The sequence below is a fragment of the Micropterus dolomieu genome, linkage group LG16 (assembly GCF_021292245.1).
Source record: "Micropterus dolomieu isolate WLL.071019.BEF.003 ecotype Adirondacks linkage group LG16, ASM2129224v1, whole genome shotgun sequence".
Lineage (NCBI taxonomy): Eukaryota > Metazoa > Chordata > Actinopteri > Centrarchiformes > Centrarchidae > Micropterus > Micropterus dolomieu.
In genome coordinates, this window is record NC_060165.1 from 10320367 (window position 1) to 10344372 (window position 24006).

The following is a 24006-nucleotide window of genomic DNA, read 5'->3' on the forward strand; positions in this document are numbered from 1 at the left end:
GGAGAAGGGAGGGAGACAGTAATAATGGCTGTAAAGCCATCAAAGCTCCAGTAAATGTTGACTGAGTGTCCTTGAGATCACGGTGGAAGGGAGCGGAGTGCGCATCTGTGCGTGTTCATAAGAGTCTGCGTGTGAGCTCATGTGTGCATCCATAAGTCAAAATGTGCATTTGCGTGCATGCGAGGCTCATTATGTGGGTGGATGTGCGAACGCTGGTGAGCAGGAACATGAATCCAAGTGTGAAAATGACAGGCCAAAGAGGGATAAGTGGCCAAAGACTGTGTGATTATGTAATACGGCTTTATAGCTTTACAGAGTCACACTTTTGTCTTCTACAAATGCAGGATAAAACAAAAGACCATGTCTACACGAGAGGCCCAACTTTCAACATGAGACCTTTCTTGCGTCGTCTTTAAATGTCTCAGTTAATTAATCAACATTTAAATTGAAAATAGTCTCAGAAATATAAGTAGATTTATGTATTAAATGTAATTTCTCTTTCAGCTCAGCATCACGCATTCAGTAAGCCCCTGTGGATGAAAACACTCAATGTACGTCACTGTAAGCAGCGTAGTTGAAGCACATAATTAGTGTTTGCACAGAAAACAATAAAGTTCAAATGTGAATAATACAGCAAATACTAAAATGCTTCCTTGTGCTCGCTCTCACACACACACTCCACCACGACAAGCCCTCAGGGTGTAAATACTGTAAGCAACTAAGTAATCAGGCAGTCAGCACATGTGCAAATGCAGATAAATGAGCATCAGTGTATGTGCGCAACTTCCACTGCTCGCTCTCAGCTGATCACAACCTTGCATCTGTCCTATAGTACCCGGTTGTACCCGGAGTACCTAAAATGTGTGTGTGTGCGAGAGTTAATATGTGTTTGTTGTGTGTGTATGGTGACTGGAGCCTGCCACTCTGTTTATCCCATAATCCGTCCTCTAAGGGTGAGTGTGCTAAACACAGATTGTGCTCCCCATGTAATCTACAAGGGCATCGTCGCCAGCATACGTGCAGGCACATATGCAAACACACACACACACACACACACAGGCGTTGGGTGGCCTTTCAGCTACACTGGACAACAATACATCTACTGTATGTACACAAACCCATTGAGAGATTTTGTGTAAAAAAATAAATAAATAAAAAATAGACTAACAAGTAATTTAGAAAGAACAAAAATAAACAGAAACACCTGTCTCCTTGTAGAGAGTACTGGCTGGCCTTCAGCAGCATCTGATAATTTAATTCATCCAATCAATGCTCATCAGCCCACTGGCTGGGGTATGTAGTGGAGGCTCTTTGAGAACATGTGCTCCTGACAAGAAGCACAAACACACACAACCCCCCCCCCCCCACACACACACACACACACCTCAAATCAAAAAACAGGAATAATGAGGGATTTATATGCAACTTCCTCTCTATGCAAAATTTTGCTCTGAGTGATACAGAGACAAACAAAAACACAAGGACGCCTCCTTTTCCTCATTTTCAGCTAAATTTCAGCTGCTAAGAATCCCCCAACCCCCCATTGTTCTTGTTCGTGTTTCTTTCAGCGTTGGGAAATCTATAACGTTTGGTTTAACATTATAATGCTCAAACTTAAAATGACTATTCTTGCAGGCATGGCAGGCTACAATTATAGACGATCGATGCAAATGGTGAAGAACATACATACTGCTACACAATACAAGTATTTTCTCACCGAAGGAAAACCGCATCAAGTGAGGAGTGCTGCTACATGCATCTGGCACACGTGACATCCTGCGAGATTAATGAAAGAACTTAACATCCCCACTGCTCGCAGTATGAGCTGTATTCACGCAGACGCGCACACACACACACACAATACAGAAGTGTTCTTCTTGCTCATTAGAGCATCTCTATCCTCAGGTTTTGCGGCCACAGGACAAGTGAGCATCTTTTGGGCATCATCTTTGCTCTCTCAGAGCCTTAAAAGCTTAGTCTCTGTCCATCTTTCCCACAGTGCCTTTTCCTATCCATATCTCTGTCTCTTTCTCCTTTGTTTGTTCCTCTTTCTGCCTCATCACACTTCCTTCGCCATGCCATCAACCCTGTGTTGTACCGTGCATGTAACACTAGAGCTACTTTCTTCTCTTTCTCTGAAGCCTTTCATCTCCATCTTCACCGGCGGGCCTCCGTGATCCCAAAACGACTCAAACATTTACGGACCCCAGTGGTCCTAATTAGGCTAAATAGAATATTGAGAGAACACAAAGGGAATGCTTTTGTGTGTACCGTCCATAGGATGCTTTATGAGCACTTGGAAAGTCACAGGCAATTTACCCGAGGGCTGGTCTCTTCCAGAAAAAGCCCTTTTCAGCAGAGCTGGTCTACAGCGCTCGGAGTGGGCCATGCATCATCCCACGCCTTGGAGGACTGCAGAGCTGCAGAGTACTTGAGAAGACAGGAGGCTAATGTTGTCCACCACATCATGTCTTTGAGTTTTATACAATTTATGTCAGTGCTTCATATTCATACCTTAAAAGGCTGAGCTCTTGCAGTGCTGAACATGCTTGCTAATGAAAGCTGCCAAACATCAGCGCTGTTTGTTTCACCAGTGAACTTGTGGATCGATTCATGTACTGTGGCTAGTGTTTGCTTTGCTAGCGTGTTGTTGCACTACAAATTGTTAAAGAAATAATTTGACATTTAGGGAAATGTCTTATTTTGTTTCTTCCTGTGAGGGAGATGAGATGGTTGATATCACTCCCTGTCCATTAAATATGAAGCTACAAACAGGAGATAGTTAGTTTAGCTTAGCATACAGGCTGTAAAGAGGGGGAAAACAGCTCGCCAGGCCCTGTCACAGGGTAAAAGGAGTAGCACATCTTAAGATCACAAATTAACACATCGGTTTTTATACAGATTAAACAAACAGGATATAACATGTTTTATTACTGAGCTTTAGAAGTGTTAATAAGGTTTTTTTCTTTTCTTTTTTTTAATATATACACAGGCGTACTCCTGGCTGTGGCTTCATATTTAATGAACAGTTATGAGAGTGGCATCGATCTTTACATCTAGCTTTTGGCAATAAAGTGAATGAGCAACTTTGAAAAAAATCTTTTAATTACATTGTTTCTGAACAATTTTAGCTTTAGTGTTCATCATAAAAAGAAACAAAATTAGAGAAAGAAAGAAAAGATATTTCCAAATGCTGCCTTTCCAAGAACCCTTCTACTGCTGCCAACACTTGAGAAATACCAACAGCATACAAATCTTTTCTATATGACACAGGATATGAAGAAAGGCAATATTGCTCTGAAACGCTCAGCTGAATACTTTCTTACTGCCCGTGTTGTATTTTCCATTGACTCTATTAGCCATCCCTCGCTCACAGCAGGGGAAGAGAGTGCCTTGCATATTCCTTTAGAGGACAAGACTTGCTTTGAAGAGGCTCCGTCTTTTTGCCCAATAGCTTTCCCAAGGATAAGGATATTTAGTATGAGGAAGGGAGCTAGTCCCAGCCCAGCACTGTTACATCCCATTCCACAGAACATAAAAGCCAAGATGCCCCTGTAATATGCATAAAACCGGAGGCCTTCAGCAATGCTTGACAAGGTACAAGAAGGTTAGTAAATTGGTAGACTTTGTCGGATCTGTCTGCAAAAGTAGATGTGCGTCTGGGACAGTTTTCACACGTACTTTGATGGAGAATCCAAAGTCAGCGATGCGGCTTGCTGATGATCCTACACTAATCGGAAGCGCTTTAACATCATTTTATTGTTGCTCCTCACTTAACAGCACCTGCGTCTGCTGGATACAGATGTTTAATCGAGTCTAGCTTAAACTGACACATCCGTGACAAAGCCAGTTATTCGGCACGTGTAATTACCTCATGACAATAAGCACTGCTTTGGATTTACTTTAGATACCTGTGCCACAAGCTAACTGTGCAGCATACTTTTGAATGTACAGTATGTGCATATGACCAAATTATATAGCATTAACTAGCCAGAATCCAAATGCAGGAAAGGGAACTCAGGTACACCTCTACGTGGGAGATTATACAAGAACCTCATCGTATTTCCATTTCTATTATCTGGTGGAGAATGCAAGAAAGCTGGGAGCAGCTCCCACTCTTGTTTATTTGCCTTTATAGATTTTTTTCTATCGCTCTCTCTCGCTTTCTTTTTTTTTCCTAATGGAACCCAGCACTGTGCCACCTGCCAAATTTTGGCGGTCGAGAGAGAAGAGCAAAATAAATGTGTGTGTGTGTGTGTGTGTGTGTGTGTGCGCTTGCAGGTGTGTTGGGGCTTGTGAGAAAGAAAAAGACAATATGTGTGTGTATGTGTGAATGAGGGAGAATGTTGTGGACTTTCACAGCCTGTTATTTGTGCGCTGCTGTCAAATGAGTTCACTGTACAAGAAAAAAAAAAGCAATCAGCAGGCCATGGCATCGGAGGCCGTTTGGCAAATCAAAACACAAACCGGAGTCTTATTGAATTGTCCTGTTGTGTCGTGCCGCCCCGGCTTAGTGTTTTAAAAAGTGACCTGGTGTGGCCATCACAATCAATTAAGTGCTTGCGCGTCTATTTGCTTGTTTGCTAAGCCAAATGGGGACTACCATCCTCTGTGGTAAATAATGAAAAAAATAAAACAAATCTCAATAGATATTTGCAGAAAAAAAGAAGGAGAATACAAATGGAGAGGGATGTGGAGATTACTGTTTTATAGAGCTGAGAGGCTCAACGCCCCTACATGCAGAAAATCACGAGCCTGCATAACAAATCTCTTCAGTTTGCCACCTCATCCAGCTCTCATAGTCTGCTATTATAATGAGTGCTTCTAGGGCCATCACCTTTCAAAAGTGACTCACATGCTGATGACCACTGCAAACTGGAATGCCACTTCACTGGTAAATAGAAGGACGAGTTAGTTTATTTATTTACTCTTTTTTAACTTCAGCAGCTATTGAATAAAGCCCATCATTGTGAGAGTCTGACTTGCATTTTAAATACATCATTTGTTCATCAGATGACAACTGGCAGCTCTGTTTTTCGTGCCTTATTTTCATTTCAGGGGCTTTGCAAGGGATTTGTTTTTTGATGATGCATTCAGTTACCAATATGAGCATTGTTAAGCCCTGATGTGTGCAAAATGTGCACCGTTTTGAAACCAGAATGAATTGTAAAATCAAATTACTGCACGGTTTCTCATTTGACTCATTGTCACTACACATCAGCACGGAAAGTGAGCAGTTTATTTCGAGGCATTTACAGGAGAAAACAGCAGTTGTGTTGACTGTTGAATGCTCGCCGAATGTTACCACATTCAAATCAAAGCAGTGAAATAATGCAGGCTCATTATATCACACCTGGGACGAAAGGAGATATGAATACACATTAATTTTGCTATGTCTATGTGTGTTTTTGTGTTTGAAAGAGTAAGTGATATGTATGGGATAATGCATTAGCTGGGTCCTCATTTTGCTTTATATTTCCCTGCAAACATTTGCGTGAATTGAAATACAAGTGAATGTTTTGTACTGTAAGTCAGGTTCCTGCCCACACAAAATCCAACATATGGCAAGGTTTTCCTAAAGCTGTAAAGGGGATTATGTTAGTTTGGTTGATATCTATGCATTCAACAGGACAAATCTTGTCCCTGGTAACTGATAAAATGCTATCCTTTCTTTTCCTTTTTAGTGTCTTAATGCATTTTTTAAATGTTTAATGTAAACAGAATCTTACAACAGACAAAAGTCTTATAGACTTAAAATCTTTCAGCATTAGGCTTTTCTAAAATCCATTTTCCCATTGGGTACAATTTACAACAAGCATCTGGTTTGAAAGTGCGAAATAACTAGCCTCGAATACCCCCCCCAACCCACAACTGACTGTTCTTTAAACCCCACCCACCTTAGTTACTGTTGCTACGCCTGTCAAGTTTTTCGTCCTTGCATGGCACATGTACAGTTTAACAACAATGGTGGTAATTATAGTAATTTTTTAAACAAAGGGTCCTTGATTTCAGACAGGTGGACAAAAACAGGCTTTTCATTTCCAGCCGCCAACTATTCATCTTGCCAGTGCCACTATCTTAAGCAGATTTTATCAGCTGCAGCTAACTAGCTAATTAATCCTTTGCTTAAACATTTGCTTCATGGTTAAAATGCAAATCATAGGTTACATACATGAAGTCATGCTAGAGTCATGGAAGTATCTTGTATTGCAGTGTAGAACTAGTTAAATATGGTGTATGAGTCTGATCATACATTTTTCCCTATTACAACGAGTTTGGCCAGGGTTGCTGGAGTGTAAACTTCCTCAAATCCAATAAAGAGCAGGAAGGATCCACTAGCATTTCCCTACACTCTGATATAGTAGGGAATGGCTTTCATATAGTGAAGAAATACTACACAGTGAATGTGCTATTATGAAGGGGACATTTTTTCTAATCAAATCCCACAGAAATCAATCTTCTCATATCACTCCATGCAAGAAATACAATGAGCTTGCTCATGCACACACAGACCAGGAAACACACATATAAACACAATGAAAATTAGACATCCAAATATGTAAACTTGCACAAACAAAAACACAGAGATGAAAGAAACAGACAGAAACTTCCCTTAAGCCACCACAGGTGTTGACAGAGAAGAAGTGGGGGAGAGGGGAGGGGAGTGGCTTCTTTTTTACCAGCCAGACAGATCATATCAGAGTGTTTGCTTGCTTCGGGCCCTGCGGTGCCATCAGATGGCATTTGATAAGAGTGTGACAAGCAAAGGCAGCGAAGGTCAGGACATGATGGCAATGAGGGCAACAACAGCCACAACAGTCAGTGTGCTGGGGAGGGAGATTGTTGGGGGTCCAGGTTAAATAGGAAGTGGACAATCAAGGTAGAAGATGTAGTTGCTTTAGGTCACTTACCGCTTCAGAGGCAAATCTGTTTCAACTGTACAAATGTGCAGGGGATGAAAAAGTAAACATGCATTTGAGATACATATTTCTTAATATAAAGTGACAGATTTTACCATTTAAAAACTGTGGAAGCCATTTAAATACTGGCATTTATGTAGGATTAGACGATTCTTTAATGACATTGGGGCCAAGTTCTTACAATTAAAGGCTGCATTTGATTTGTCTTCAATTGCCCTTTTGTTGTAATCTTGATGTCACACATTGCAGCAAAGGTCATGGGAGTTGCACTTTTAAGCAAATCCAAACAGAGACCCTGTCTCTGCCAAGCCGATTCTAGCAGTCCCCATTACGCACACATTGTCATGCGTCGCTGCTCAGCTCAAATGAGTTACAAAGGAGGCAGGGTGAGGAAACATTAGCAGCAGTTGGATGGACTGGGTGCATAAAAATATTAGAGTGTGATTTATGGCCCGTGTCGATAGTCAGTTCCAGAAAAACAGCGCTGTGTAAGCAAAGGCCCTTCCGGCATCTCTATCCACCATTCTAGTACAATGGGTGACAGGGAAAGACTACGAAGCTATAATCTTTCAGCATCAATCAAGGAGAAAGTCTACCTGGGAGATGCTGCCACTCAAGCACCTACTGCTAAACTTCAATCCAAAACCTAGTGATATCTATATACTAACCCAAAAGCGTCAGCTAGAACAGCCTAGACTAGATTAGACGCACATTAGAGAATCAGAATGTCACTGAATGATGCCCAGTTTGGGGCCGTAACTGGCATTTTTGAGTCCAGGTTTATGGTAATGTTTGCAGATAAATGTTACAAGGATGGAAACATATTGACAGCTAGGGGAGTACAAGTAGGTGTTTAGATGTCAATATAATATATGTTCAGTGTTTATGTTAATTATTTTAATAGCAAAGCTTGGTTAATTTATGACAAATAACTAACAAAGACAAAAGGTGTACGTTGCAATCAGCAGCTGCTGTAGCAGACTACTGACAGGTATCATTCACAATTGTTCTTCTGTTGAACTGAATTTAAAACATAGCACTAATTAATACATTAGGTTGATCAGATTTCAGTAAGAAACTGCAGGGCTTTTTAGCACAGACATAGAAGAAGGTTTATTATTACTGAATGACTTTAAGGAACTGAGCAAACAACTGTTATTAGATGCCTGGGAACAGAATGTGCATTGTGTTTCATATTTAGCCATCTGTAATGCCCTGCACTAAACACTCTTTAGGAGAACTACACTATACCCAGTTTCTTTTTTACCTGGATTAGAGAAAGCTGTTGTGCATTTATATGATGGCAGAAGTTAAAGAGCCAACTTTGGGAAAAAATGTTAGTGTACTGCATTCCACATTTTAGGGTGAAGCTGACTGGATTTTCTGCAGTGGCTAAGTTGGCGCATAAATTATATATTTTTATGAGTAACATTCACTGCGCTAACACAGCACTTTGGCGGCAACAGGTGGACTTTTTTAAGGTCAGCATAGCCTTATTCACATTAGTATCCACGACCTAGACAGCACTACACAGTAACACTCTGTACAGTAAAAGAAAGTCACACTGAAGGTGTGGAGTTTGAAAGATGTAGACATTCAGGAGAGAGTTCTAAAGTAAGATGCTATTGAGTTGAGCATTATGGGAGGTATCGCATCAACTTTACAAGAGACTAGAGGTCAGGATATCTTGGCCACTGCCGATTCAATTTTCACGATTTTTTTTAATGTGTTTCTTGGAAATCCCAATACTTTATGGAATGAAATATTACATTTCCAGAGTATCCCTTTAAGAAGATGCACAAATCGTGCATTGGCACTATCTGGAAAAAGTGATGTGCTCTCATTATATCAACAGTTATATATGAGCTCCCCAACCAATGTGGACAAACAGCATAGGTGTTCCAGGTTAGTTCATACAGTGGATAGAGGTGCCCTGCTCCAGCACCATCCTTGGTGGCTGTGAGTGGGGCTATTCGCAAAACAGGTATTGTACAATCTGATAGCTGTTGGCACAACAGAGCGCCTGAAGCACTTTATGTTGCACTTTGGGGGTAAAAGCCAGAGGCTGGAGGTGTTTTTCCACGACATCAGCTCACCAGAGATGGGGTGGATGGTTTTGTGTAGGACATATTTCAGTTTGGTCCTCGCCCTCCGCCCTGCTACTGCCTTCAGGCTGTAACAGTCAGACTATTTTTTGAAAAACCAGTTTGTTTATTCTGCTTTCCTCCCTCATCTCAGCACTGCCTCCTCTACACTCAAGAGTGAAAAACAGCACATTGGACGCCACTGATTTAATAGAGGCATGTGAGATAGTCGCTGGTACGTATGAATGGCAACTTGAGACTGCACTGTGTCTACCTCTACGTCTCAGTGCTGAGAGGTGTTTGTAGCTTCTTCTTTATGAAGTCATCTACCAGTGCCTTCACCTTGCTGACACTGAGCCACAGAAAGCAGCATCAAAAGATGTTGCACCAATGTGAGAGCTCAAAAACAGACAAAGTTCCCCACCTTACTCAAATCAACATCGTCTTGGCCTCCTTATTAGAGCAGTGAACACCTTGCAGTGGTGCTTCTTAACAGCTTCAATGTCACAAACATTACATTTGTTAGACACATTCATGGCTCACAGTACATTAGCTGTGAAGTAACTTGATATCTACAGTGAACACAAACTGTATGTTGCTTATCACAACTTGTTATTGCCTCTGCGTTACTATGGCAACACTCTGTGGCCATGCCTTACATACAGCACTGTATCTCCTGGTAGATCCAGCGATGTAACTGTCCATTCCCAGCAGCCCAGGATGAAACTAGAGATGATCACTGCTGCAGGATCACCAGCCACTCAGACCAACTGTCATTCATTTTACTCCAGAGCCTCTGGCCTCGGAAATCTGTGTACATGCTCACACGCGCCTATGTCATGCGACTGAACATACATTCAAACACACACTTACTCATTGGTGGATATCTAGTCAAGAATACAACTTGGAATATCCTGGGAAGCAGTGAGCAGTGAGGAGACACTTCAAGCTCGGTCTCACCGCAAGGTCACAGCCTGCAGGCAGCAGCAGTAGCAGCAATAATGGCCCTCCATCTCCCAGCCCCATTTAACTGACTGATGCTTTTTGACATGTCGGAGCGATCGAGCCAGTTAGCCTCTGGGAGGCTTCAATTAGGACCAGGACTTAATGCAGCCGAGAACTTTGCAAGGCCCTGATACGATGTTACAGCCAGACTCAAATCAATAAGGAGAACATGCTTAAAGGCAGCTGTACTGAACCCCCCCACACACAGTGCTGCTCCAGAGCTTAGAGATGGGTGTATGTCGATTGGGTGTAGTATAATGCAGAGAGAGAGTGTTTTCTGTTGGTAGTAGATGTGTATTTTAGCTAGACTGAATAGTCCCCAGGTTGTCTTCTGAGAAAGAGTTTGAACCCTCATAGGCAATTAGATAATTCTCAGTAAAGTGGTAATCAGAGGCAAACAGGTGCGTGTGACTGCTTGAACATGTGTTTAAATCTTAGAAGAGCACAAACTGAATTCTTTCACCTGCACCTGTTGCCTGTATGTTGTGTTACATACACACACACAGCTCCAGTATGATAATGAAATAAAGGAGCAGTGCTGTGAGTGACACGGCTGCAGCACTATTTCACGGTCCTTCCGACAGGTCCATTTCCTCACAGCAGGCATGTGATTCAGCCGAGGCTCCTATATAACTGCCACTGCCACCCTGCATCTTCCCTGCGTTCCTGATTTATGGATAAGATGCGTGCGGTTATACACTCCCTCAGGGGCCAAGCCCATTTGATTTTGTCAGGGGCAATTAAATATTCCATGATGGGGCTTGCAAACTGTAACATGATGAACTATGAGGAGAGAGCAATGATGATTTAAATTTTTTCTAGGCATGGTAATTCTTGATTTTGGAAAAAAAAAAAAAAAAAAAAAGAAGCTCCGAATGGGAATTATGTTTTGTAAGGAATGTAAGTATTGCACTTATTCATCATATTTGCATCAGCTTCAATGAACAGCTCATATCAAACACTAAAGTTTTGTCTTTCTTCTCACTTCTTGAGTACATATTACATCGCTGAAAACTAATTTTTTTGTTTTTCATCACAGCATTGAGTGGTATTCAGTGCTAGCAAAAGCCAGTTTGATGGAGCAGTGGAATAACAACTTTGAGGCAGGCAGACCTTGAGGTTGGCTGTATATCATTTTCCCCCCACGGTGCGAGTGCATCATTGTCTGGGCTGTAGCAGTCAGAAATGACAACAGAGGGTGACACTGAAAGGTCCCGGAGTTCAGCTGCCTGAAAATGTCACTGGGCTGGCTATGACAGAATGCCACACAGAGAGAGGGGAAGGGATATGACAAAACAACAACCTTAAAGTGCTACAGATCTCTCTCTCTCACACAAACATACACTCAAGGAAATGTGCATATTCTCCTCCTCCAACACACACACACACACACACACACACACACACACAAACACACATGTTGTCATTTAATCTAAAGCATACAGAGAGAGGAGGGTTCTGTATAGTACATTAATGTTTCATTGATGATGTGAAAATAGACAAATATTTTGAAAACAGATTAGTCGTTTAAGTTATTCAAGCCCCCTGCTTCTCAAATCTGATGTGTTTCTATTTTTAAATATGATAGTACATTGAGCATTTTGGGAAGTCACTACATTCACTAAAATAAGAGATTTTATGTAATAAACAATTCCCTGATTAATCAGAAAAAGTCACCAAATGGATCAACAATGAAACAAATCATTTGTTGCAGCCCTAGTACTGTGTAAGGTAAAGTTTCTAGTTAAAGTTGTAATCCTTAAGATTTTGATGAAACCCTGCTTTATATGCTACTTATGGTTGTTATTTTCAGCAATAGCTATTCAATGTATTTACACTCCGAAATTACTTCTACAGTGTGTAGCAGCTTTCATTGTTAGCGGCGGAGTCCGCCATACCCACTGGATACCAATTTCCTACCTATGCACAGGGGATTCACAGGAAATTATGTATGTAATCTATTGTTAGTGTTGTTACTGCCTCACCGTTTACTGTTCACTTTCCTAAAGTCGTATCAGAGGTTTATAAAGTTAAAACCATTCAGTCAATGAAACACAAAAGGTAGCACTTATTGTGAAGCAGTGCCAGGAAATGCATTGTATTTGTTACAAAGGTTTGCCCTGACCACAACTGTCCATCAAAAATGCATCTCCTAAACAACACTATGGTAATTTGGGCATTTTTTGGCAGCTAGTCATTAATATTGGCAAGTAGCTGGTCAAGGACCACAGTAACTGCGGTAACAGTAAAACGTCACCAAATCAACCAGGATGAAATGTTAAGCATTATAATCTAATTTTCATACCAGTCAGCTCATCCATCCAACATACTGTACATATTGAGTGAATTTTTGGAACAAAAAGCAGGATGCCGAATATTTACCTACATAGTGAGGATGTGACAGTCGCTCTAATAGCAGACGGCATGTTTCTACTGTGTCAGCTATAGTGCACATGCAGTAGTGCGTGTACTAAAGATATGTAAGGTGTGGATTCATCACAGCTTTCAACCCTGCGATATGAGACTGAGGAGAGGAGAGGGTAAAGCAGAAATGTCTCTCCTCATTAGACCTGACCCCCCCACCTCCCCTGCCGCTGACAGAGAGACTCATATCCTACCTCCACCAGTCAGCTCTCTCAGTATGGCATCAGTCCATCCGCAAGTGTAGCTCTTCCCTCAAGTCAAAATCAGCGCATTCGCTTGATCCGATTGGGCACGCACGTCAGCATCACCTTGTGTGAACGGAGAAGATAAAGAAAAAGAGTTCACCGTCTGAAGTCTGGCCAAGTTCTGCAGCTTCGCTGTCACAAAATTAATGCAGAGTACATTTCCTCTGGGTGTCAACTTATTGTTTTAGCACCTAATCTTTCCATGCTGTCAACCTTGTTTGTATCCTTGTAGTTCATACTAATTAGCTATATTAATATGACGAAGATGATGATAACGATGATAAAAAGGATAAGATACCTGTATACCTGTTGGTGGTGTTATGTTAAACTTTATCACAACCTGGGTGTTATTTTCATAGTTTTGACCATAGTTTTTGTATTACCACCAAGTTCCAAACTCTACTATCTGAATTGATTGAAATGGACCAAACACCAATGTTAATAAATCTTTTACATAATTAGATGCCAGACATCTAATTATGTAAAAGATTTATTAACATATGCTGCTGCAGAAATGTGTAAACATTTATCCTAGCACTGAACTTTCAAACTTTTAACATTAGGAATCCACTGAATTCTTAACAAAGCTTTTATTCTGAAGAAACAGTCTGAATCCACTGAATAAGCTCCTTAACAATGAGGAGGTTTAGAAACAATAAGCGCCATCACAAAGGGGAACAATTTTTCTTTAACATGGAGTGAGATTTGTTATTTAAATAGCAAGGCATGAGAGTAAAACGAAAGCACTGTATGTGATTTAATTGGGACTGTACCTGCAACCTAGGTGCAAAGGATGAGTCAACCATGTAACCTTGCTGCCAGTGGAAGGACAGGAAGCATTTCATCATCATTTCTGAGGGAAAAGAGAAACTACTATAATATTTTGCTAATTTTGAAAAAAATAATAAAATAAAAAAGTAATTTCAACATTTATCTAGATCTAGCCTTTTTCACAGCAGCCATTTTGACTTGTCAAAGTAGGAAAAGACACAGGTGTTACTAATAACATTAATTATGGCTCTGTTCTATTCAAAGCCTGCATAATATCTGGACACTGAAATGAAAGCAGCTACATGGAATTCAGCCATCATTTCCTTTTTATTATTTACACCCGTGCTTGTCCTACTGTGACATGTCAAAATCTATAAAAAGGATTAGTATTAATAGGACTAAATATGTTTCTAAACATATGAGGACTAAACATTCTTTCTAGACACACACACACACACACACACACACACAGGTTGTGGTCATTTCAGGTCTGCTTTATGTTTTCCATCTACTAGACCCCCATTCCAATAACCCTCAACCCTGCCTCACACTAAAATAGGGTAGCAGGTGTATTAATTCAATAGTCACAACCATACATCCATGGCTGCATTAAAAATAAGCCTCTCACACAGATGCTGCCAGCTGCATGTGTGTAATTGCGTGTCTAAGTACAAATGGACAAAACACACACACACACACACACACACACACAGCTGAGTGGTTTCCCTGGCAACCAGAGGCCAGGAAAGGACTTGTATTGAGCGCATATGACCATTTGACCGCATATTGAATCTCTCTGCTCTTGGTGGAGTTTTTATCCAAAACATTGTTATTTAAGTGAAAACGTAAAACAGATATTAACATTTTTGAAAAACCTTGCGTGACTCTTAAAGCAGTTCATTCCTAACAGCTGGGGCAATTTCTTTTGTGGATTAGCAAGTCTATCATAAGAGCGCTTCCACAGATGTTATCTTCGCACTGCGCGGCTATGCAGATGACTTTTACAGCATGTGCAGAGTTTTCAGGTCTCCATTTTCATAAAGACACATTATGGTGATGTGACACACAATCATTTGCACCCAAATGCACGCCAGTGTTAATTGGAAGAGCTGTTGTTATCCTGCAGTCTTAACTCTGCAGTAAGAACAAAAACGTGTCAATACCATCACCTTTCAGGAACTGTGTTTCATCAAGTCGTAGTTGCTAAATTATTAGCTAAGGCAGGGCATGAGTCAAAGTGAGTGAGTGTATGGTTGTGAGAGAAAGCGTGAGGTTACAGGGAATGCAAATAAGTACGTCTTGAAGCTAGCACAGGTTAATTTAGGGCTATTTAGATTGCTGAATGGTTTTAAATGAAGTCCTCTCTCTCTCATGCGTGCATGTCCAATTAGTGGAGCGCTACCTTCAGGATTCAGCCTCTTCCTGTCGCCGTTTGCCAAATGCGGCTGTCGACTGAATCAGAAACTCTTTGTCTGTCTGTCTCATTCTTGCAGTAAGGCAGGAGAAATGGCCTCCTGGGGAATCTTATACCTTATGGTGGTTGGTAGTTTAAGAGTTCTTTGAAAGATAGAAGTAAATGTAGAATGGAGGTACAGAAGTTCCGATCCAGCCCGTATGAATAAATGCATAACCAAACAGCCATTTCAATTAAAATCCGAAAATGTTCAGGCATCATGCATTCAGTATTTTCCGGTGCCTTCTCGTACTATAGCTCATATGGGATGCCCTTTAATGCAGCTACCCTTTGCAAACAAATGGACATTCTATCACTTTCTAAACAGCAGGATTTCACAGCATCAAACACCCTAGCTGTGTGTTAGCTTTAACATGCTTTCATCAAAGGGCAGACACAAACAATGCGCAAAGGAAAAATGTTTACTTTTCCACCATGGAAATGTAATTGCATCATCTCTTTTGAAGTTATTTTGATGTGGATGACTGTAAAATAAAAATAAAAACATTTCAGCACATCCTTTGAGAGAATTATGGCCAGATTGTTTTCATAACCCTGGGACTGGTGAGCATAAAAACCAAAGCGCATTCTCCTGATAAAGCTTATCATGTCTGTAGACATGAGGCACGCTTAGAGGTTGGACTGATAGTGTCATCATATGAGGATGTTGGTAAGAGTTGGTAAAGTAAGCTTATATACTGTATTTGAAGATTAGATCCCCATGTGAGGGAAAAAAACATGCACTTTTACATGGGGGTGGGGGTGGGAGTGACTGGGAGTTGCAGTCACTCCAATAAGTGTGCCTCTCTTTGGGGTGAATGTCTTGATCAGTCAGAGGGGAGGAACAGGAGGCTGGGAAAACAGCTTGTACAGCGGGTATAATCAGCCCCAGTTTTGGCAGAGAGTGGCAGCGCTTTATTACTTGTCTAAGTAAATGTATAATCGAGCTAGTCACTTTATCCACTGGTGCGCTAGACTGTACTGCTTTTACTGGCAAAACGCAGATTAATTTATTTGAGCAGAAATCTCAAAAACTGCCAGGGAGATGACTGACGGGCATCAGGGAGGCTCAGGATACTGGGATTCTTACAATGTTAAGACATGCAGGATTTTTTGGGTGAGTACTGCAAAGCGGTTCCTCAGATTTAAACTGAAACTACATTTCCAAAAACCCTGGAAATGGTGGAGAATATTGCACTTGGCCTCCCCAGGGATTGTATTAAATGAAAACACTGAGATCAAATATTCCCTGCACTTTCAATTACATGCCATTCCACTTGAGCCCACTTGATCTCTTATGTAAAACGCCATGTGTTGCAATTAGCTCTGATTTAGTTTGTTTTATTAAAACATAGCCTGGAGGTTCTGAGGAAAGTCAGCAGCACTGATGTTCATCCTGGTACTCGAATGTTAAAATCATTAAACTGAACCCTTGAGCTGCAATTTGACATAAAGGAAGATACCTCCAGCTCATTACTACTCAATAGCCTGAAAGTAGCGGCTACCTTGTGGCTAATAGTTACAGAACTGAAATCAGTGAAAAGGAAAAACATTTATGAATGTTTTGAATGAAGTAAAATGAAGAAAAAGAACAAGTACAACAAGATACCTTACTCTAGACGGAGCCACAGTCTTCATTATACCAGCTCAAACTCAGAGCACCTCAACATTATGGAAAGGGGAACAGAAGGGGTTTAATTTCCACAGCGCTTTCTGCATCATTAACGATGGCTTTGATTAATGGTTTACATCCACCCAAATCCCCACCTGTGAGAATCGCAATAAAGATGATAATTTGTCGGGCCACACCCACCTTCCAATCCCACATGTAGACACAGAATAAACAGGAAAGTAAAAGGCACAGGGGATTAATTTTCACTTGCACCTGTACTTTAGTCAACACTGTTATAAATATTGTGACTTTCCAATCAGCAATTTTGGTGCCACTGCAGAAGGGGCACACAGTAGGCGTGTTCAATAGGGAAAATAGCCTTGCATCAATTCTCCCATTTTCTGCCGACCTCTTCGCTGTTTGCAACCCACCCATGTAATCCATCATGGAGACATTAATTATGTACAAGGCTCTTCCAGGACAAAGACTCTAATGAAGGGCCTGTCAACACAGGCCTTTCTCAGAAAACAGTGCAGTCATGGAGGTGGGAGGGATGTGTGTGCTGAGACCCCCACTTGGATCTGGTTTTGAAGAGGAAAGCGAAAACAGTTCAACCGCATTTTCAGCACCTGCATTGTGATAATGCTTGCACAGTGCACACCTGGAAATGCACTCATTCACTGTCATATATGAAGGGGGGGGGGGGGGGTACTTTTCTAATTTTGTAACAAATTAGTGATTTTGTTTCATAAAAGTTTTCACAAAATGCTATTCTGTGATAGTTTTCAGTTGACACGGAAGATGCAGTAGCGGTTAATAAGAGCAGTTTTTTGCTTACTGACATGTTTCATGATTGTGGCTAGGGAGCTAGCAAGTTACCGTAAAACTTTCATTAATAGCCAGAGTTTTTATTTTCTAAAATCACTGAATTGACCCTGCCTATATTTGGGACAGGCATCCATATGGGAGAGGCCTTTAATTCCTTTCACACGAAACTGAAATAGGCTACTATGAAACAGTTTATTTATTTCAAACAGTATGAATATTACTTGTATATAAATGATCAAGTAATATCAAGTACACTTCATTCATTTGATCTAGCACAGACGGCTTATGCGCTTTTATTTTATAGGCAACAACGTAATGAAAACAACAACACGGTGCAGGATGAGAAAAGTGTGGCAGAAGTTAGCAGACAGAGAGCAATGGACTTCAAATGACAGGATTCACAACTTGGATTAATTTTTATGAAAATCTGTTTTGACCCTTTTGATCGGTGGACCCTTACAGACTAAAGGAATATAAGTAATCAATGAACGGACACAGGCGTCAGCACTCTTCTTTTTCTTTTCATCTCCTGTACCATGCCAGTTACACCAGTAAATCTATACAAATTAGACTTTGGGCCTTGTTGTTTCTGTTAAATGAACTGAACGATTTAATTGTGAAGAATCTAACCTATCTAACGATGTGTTGCATGCCCATATTGATCATAAGTTTAAACATTATTTGTATTAACAATCTAAGCAGCTTAGAAGCAGCTAAAGCAGGCAGCCTGGCGGGGTTAAAGTGGTTTTATTCATCCAAAGAACTTATATAAAAACCAGACCAGGCATTTAATTGAGACCAGCGTTTATTTGTCAAAATGTGTTCCCACACCAGGCCAGTAAACGGGGTAGGCAGCTATTTGGGACTCGGCTATTAATTGAAGTTTTACGGTATATAGGAAGATGACTTCCCTTTTCATAACATGCAAATGTAAAGGCTATAGCTTATGTAGCAGTTTTCAAACTGCATTCAAACTCAAAAGTTAAATAGGGAATATCATTATTCTTTCCTGTTGACACCACCACGAGAGGCAGTTCAACATGACTTGTTCAAATTGTGCAATTTTACTACATCAAAAGTTGGTGATACAATGAGGAGAACCAGCTCTGCTTGAACAGCACTTTCTTAATAACAATTCAACTGCAGAATCCAACTCAAGACTAGAGCATTTTTGATTATCATAAAACTGGATTTACTCAATATCACGCATATCTTTAGAATAAAACAATTAGTTCTGGGCAATGATTAAAATTTTTAAATGCGATTAATCGCATGATTTTCTGCGAATAATCGCATTGTTATGTGCAAAATTGAATAATGAATTCTAAAGTAGTGTATTGTGCACTTTTAATTTAAATGTACTGCTATATACACAAGTGCAATAACATGTGGTTAGCAAACACTAATAGGGTGTTTGCTAACCACATGTTAGTATGCTGGTAAAAAGCCACAAATAGGGTGCTTTTTACCAGCACTATTCCCTTTACACGCGATAATAACGTGTTAACATGCCCAGCCCTAAAAACAATATATATTTATTTTTACCTACTCTCCATATGCTAGCTTGCAACTACACAAAGAACATAAAGGCTCAAGAGTCATCCCAAAATGCAATTTTACCATCAAATACTGTACGCCATTATAGACAAATGTATTACTGCAGACAAATTATTGAAACAAGATTTAAGAGAACACATTTTTTTGATTAACACTATTTTCATGCCATCTTTAACTTTTCGTCGATGAGCGTGTCATGCATGTCGTCAAAAATGGATAATTCGCCGTGAAACAGGAAGTTGTTATACATTTCAGTGTACACACTGAATTTTTCATGTTTGATAAGATTCCTGCCCTGAACACATCTACATGCCAATATTCACTCAATGTCATAGGGCCACCTACTTGCAACAGGAAGTAAGCCATTTCTGACATTTTCAGGATGTGGCCACCAAAATGCGTGATTATTCAGCGCAGCGCCTGGCAACCTCAGGCCGCTGAGCCGCAACATGCCCGGGCACGCGGCACGGCACGAGGGCCCATCCAACGTTGCTTGCAGCTTTAATGGAGATGTTGTATCTCCATTGTTTTGTCAGTACACAAACAAGAATGTGAAAACAAGTCGGCCTTTGGGGGAACTGTGTGCTGTAACTATTACTTAGCGAACTTTAGCATTAAGTTAAACTATGCCAAGTGCTTTATTACTCTAAGTAGCTTCATACTTATCACACGGAGATGAGAACGGCGTCAATCCTTCCTATCTAACTAGTAAAATACCGCAAATATTAAGGGCATGTTGCATTGGTGAAGTTTTTTCACTTGTGAAGTTGCTGCTATCCATGCCTCTAGTGGGATCCATAATCATGTGCCCCAGACAGACATGATAAGTCTGCTAGATAAAGCACCTCCCTGCCAGCCGACCAGAATTAGACAGAAGTATGGGGGTGATATAATGGATAGAAGACAGAGACAGGACAGGGCTGCTGCAGGTCTGCCCTGTGTTTCAGCTGGACACCTCGCAGCAGTCGCAGCCCTCACTGAGCTCTGAGCCCCGGAGGCACAGAGAGAGGGCTCAAGGTGTGAAACTCAAGCCATAACTGAGCCGAGCAGGCTTTTGTTTCATGGCTAATTACCGCTGACTCCTGGCTCTCATCCTCTCCCCAACACCCCTTTCCTTTCTCTTCCCTCCGTCACCCCCTCTGCCTGCTCCGTCTTGCTGTTCACCAGAGGAAAAGGTATTACTAATGACAGAAGAAGGTTACCCAATTTATCTTCGGGCAAAACCTTTCAGAGCTAGCTCTCCTTGCGTCCCTGCAGAGCGCAGATTGCCAGAGGAAAAAAACAAAACACACACACACACATACAACAAAAAGCAACAGCTGCGACCGGGGACTTAGCTTATTCCAATCTGACTCAGGTTGAAATGACTAAAATTACTTTAGTTTTCTTTTTAATCCACTATTTTGTCATCTGAAACTTATTTTTAAAGTCTATGGGATTTTAGATTCTATGGGCAAAGAAAGAAGAAGAAATCTTCTTTAAATGGTGGGCCCCATATCCAGGTGGTGTGATTTATCACAGAGGATGAGAAGAAAGACGGGGGGGGGGGGGGACGCAGCTTTAAGAGAGTTTTGGTGGTTTTGACCCTCTGATGCAGATTGATTTGTCCTTTTGGCATAGTGAGTAAGTGGCAGTTGGATAACAGGAAAAACACTCTTGGTGCAGCTTTAAGTGACATCGGAATCTTTTGGAGTCACATCATACCATGGTAGTAGCCAATGTGAAAACTGTTAAAGTGTATCTTCCCATTTTTCAGGAGGTACTGTCAAAGTACCCTTGAGTATATTGCTTAACCCCACCTAAGATGTTTAATAGCCGTTAGTAAAATACTGGCTGTAAAGTCACAGATGTGACTGTATATAAACCAAATGCTTAAAAGATCAGAGACACAACCTGTGTTTACACACTACTGATGAGGTGAATCAAGGTAAAAGCAATTATTCCTTATTGTTTTAACTACCAGTCACAAAGATATATAGATAAAAGAGAGGCAAATCAGCTGCAGCGGTACATTTAAGAGGTGAAGCTTTAAAACAAAAAATGCTGCAACTCAACTTTGAACATGCCCCTCATGTTTTGCACATAGGGTAGGGCATTGTAAGGAAGCAGCATGTAGACCTACCTTTGGCTAACCCTTCATTAAGAAAACTATTCACGGGTGCAACGACTTCACAACACAACATAACTTGAGCATGCGGAGAGTTAGATGACAAGATTGATGCCCCTCTCATGTCTGTGTGTAGATGGAGCTGGGTCGCAATTGGCTTAGCTTAGCGATTGAAAGCTGCTAGAAACCTGAATCTCTCTAGTTTAAAAAGTATAGTTACTAACACCTATAAAGCTCACTAAATAAAACATATCTCTTGTGTTTAATCTAAGAAACACAAATATAAAACAACAATTTTACGGGAAGTTACTTGCTGTAACCATTTCTTTGTGAAATATGACTCCCTCTAGTATGACTTCAGCAAACAACATACAGTGTGTGTGTACAAGTGAGCTGTAGCAGTGCTGGCCTACATAATTTTTGAGCTTTAGAGTCAGGCTAGCTGTTTCACCCTGTTTCCCATCGCTAAACTAAGCTAATCGCCTCTCTGCTCCAGCTCCATGTTTAACCTACAGACATGTTCGATATCAATCTTCTCATCTAACTCCTGGCAAGAAAGCAAATAATGATAGTTCTCAAATTGTCAAACTATTTCTTGAATACTTTGCATGCATTTTTGCTATGTATGAATATATGGCAGGGTGTTGCTAGAAAACAAGATGGATCCAAGATAGCTTGAAGGTAAAGAGGGTTCAAAAAAGAGCATGAGTGGGGAAGAAAGAGACTGAAGGTGAAAGGGACCCAAAAAAAAAGGGTGAAATACAAGGAGAAAGTGACTGACGTGTCTAAGTTAAATAAATGAGGAGCAGGATGTCCACATCTGTTACAGACTAAACCCTGATTAAACAGTTATTAATCAGCTGGGGCCAAAGCAGTCACTCCAACATTCATCAGCTTTTATCTTCTCGGCAAAGGCAAAAGATCTACAACCACTAACACGGCCAGATTAGAAGAGGTGGACCAATAGGTAATGATATTCCATCACTTTAACATGCAAATCACCCTTTACTATAATAAAAACAAACATTTCGACTGCATGAGTATGTTACATAAAGAAGGGATATCAGGTGACGTCTTGCACCCACCCTCTGCTGTCATCAACTCCTCCATCATCCCTGGGCTGTCCTGCTTCATGTCTGCCAGAAATGCCATTTGCCAACTTTTCAGTAACGCAATTTATCATGACACTCTCCATGTTCTCTGCGCCTCCTCTGTCACCACACTGGGGCAAGCTGTCAGTTTAAAGTCCACCTCCTGTTTTGACCTTTGAGGTATTCCTCTTATTAATTTTTCCACCCATTCCTCTTGAAGGTACCCAAAAAGCGGCCAATTACCTCTGTGGTGTGCACAGACATAACAAAAACCCAGTGGGGATTTATGCCAAGAAGGCCAATTTAGCTGAATACAGTGATTGACTGATATGGGCAGGTAGCACAGCCCGCTAACTGCATGGTTTGTAGTGATACCACTGTAAAAAACATGAAAAACTGACATATGGGAATAAATATCCACCGCTCAGTATTTGTGGGTTTACAAGGGTTTCAGCCTTGTGTGAAAGAGCTATGAAATGTGACTGGGCCAATATGGAGCTGTCCATAAAAAATATATTGAGTGAAATTAATTTATGTAAATGATAGGTGAAGATAAGGTTTATGGTCCTATGAGACATGGCATTTCATTAATTTTTCCAGCACTTTGACATAATTGTGAGCTCCTAATCTATGATCAGCTTGTGCGAGCCCAAAACCCACAGTGACGCATGGATTCATGGAGGTCCACCTCCTGTGGTGTGGTAGATAAGTGTGGATGGGGTGGGGGTTGAAAACTAATTTTGACTTGCTGAAGAAAGCAGATAAAGATTAGCTAGAGCGCATGAAATGTAAAGAAAATTACAGGTTGAAGTGTATGAGCACATGAAACTGAAGGAGTGTTTAATTGGAGGCTTTGCTATTGATTAAGCTGGGCAGAGGTGGGTTTTTCATGAGCTGCTTGGGCTTTTGTGGAGCAATTTATTTTCCAGCAGGCAGAGAGGATCCATCCTGCAGAGAAATGAAGCTGTTGGATGGAGGAATTTAAGATAAGCGAGGGAAGTGTGAGGAAGAGGAGGAGAGAGATCGAACGGAGACAGATTTTTTCTCATTTATTTACTTGATTTAACTTTACACAAGTCGGGGGGGTTAATCATAATTTAAACTGACAGCCTGCAAAAGGGCCAAAGACATGCATTGGGAAGCAGAATACTTAGAGAATCAACAGTATATAAGACCTCAACAGAGGCATAAACAGCACGAAGCTGGAGGAACAAAGAGCAAAATAATGAGCTGAAAACAATGTATGGTGCAAGCGATCAGCATAGCACACTGTAAGACTGTGTGTTGCTGTGGTGAGCGGGGGATATGATCATCTTGGCAGAGCAGTCTCAACAGCTGTAGCATCTGTGAGCAGACGCAGCAGCAGCATCATCAGCAGCAGCAACATCTGTCTCTGCCGCTGTGCCCTTTAGTCTGCTGCAGATTTGCTAGCCCTCTACCACAAGTGTCCCTCTGATAAGCTCATCTGAGCTGTATGTCAAAAAAAAAAACAACACTGTGATTTCAATGAAAGAACTGCAGTTGCATTTGTGTTTACATCATGAAAGATCATTTACATTCCTTCTGATGTATTTTTTCAGAGAACTGGTGACTTGTGAAGGAGGGTTTGAATACATTATAGGATTAGGACTCTAAAAGGACTTTAACAAAAAGGCTGGTTCCTTTTTGTGTGTGAAAAACAGAGCAAAGCGTGTAGAAGTAGCTATAGTTTCAGTGTTGCTGATATATCAACATTCTTTAAAAAAAAAAATAGAGGTGAAGAAAAGTAAATAGGATACACAAAGACAAAAGCATGCAAGGGAGAATCTTGAGAATCTGGCTGTCAATGCCATGACTCATACGTGACTCTGTGAGAAAGCAGGGGGGGGGGAATACAAAAAAAAAAAAGGTAGAACCCCTGCACACAGAC

At 40.9% G+C, this 24006-nt stretch overlaps 1 long non-coding RNA gene across 4 annotated transcripts in view; it reads right to left on the minus strand.

The window, feature by feature from the left end:
* LOC123985164 overlaps positions 1 to 24006 on the minus strand; it is a 195413-nt gene that overhangs the window by 60658 nt on the left and 110749 nt on the right. For 3 of the 4 annotated variants that reach the window (XR_006828624.1, XR_006828623.1, XR_006828621.1), the window contains exons 3-4: positions 13452 to 13531; positions 12628 to 12741 (exon numbers count right to left, since the gene is read on the minus strand). This is a non-coding gene — a long non-coding RNA (uncharacterized LOC123985164). The remainder of the gene's footprint in view (positions 1 to 12627; positions 12742 to 13451; positions 13532 to 24006) is intronic. The other variant, XR_006828622.1, reaches the window with a different exon arrangement.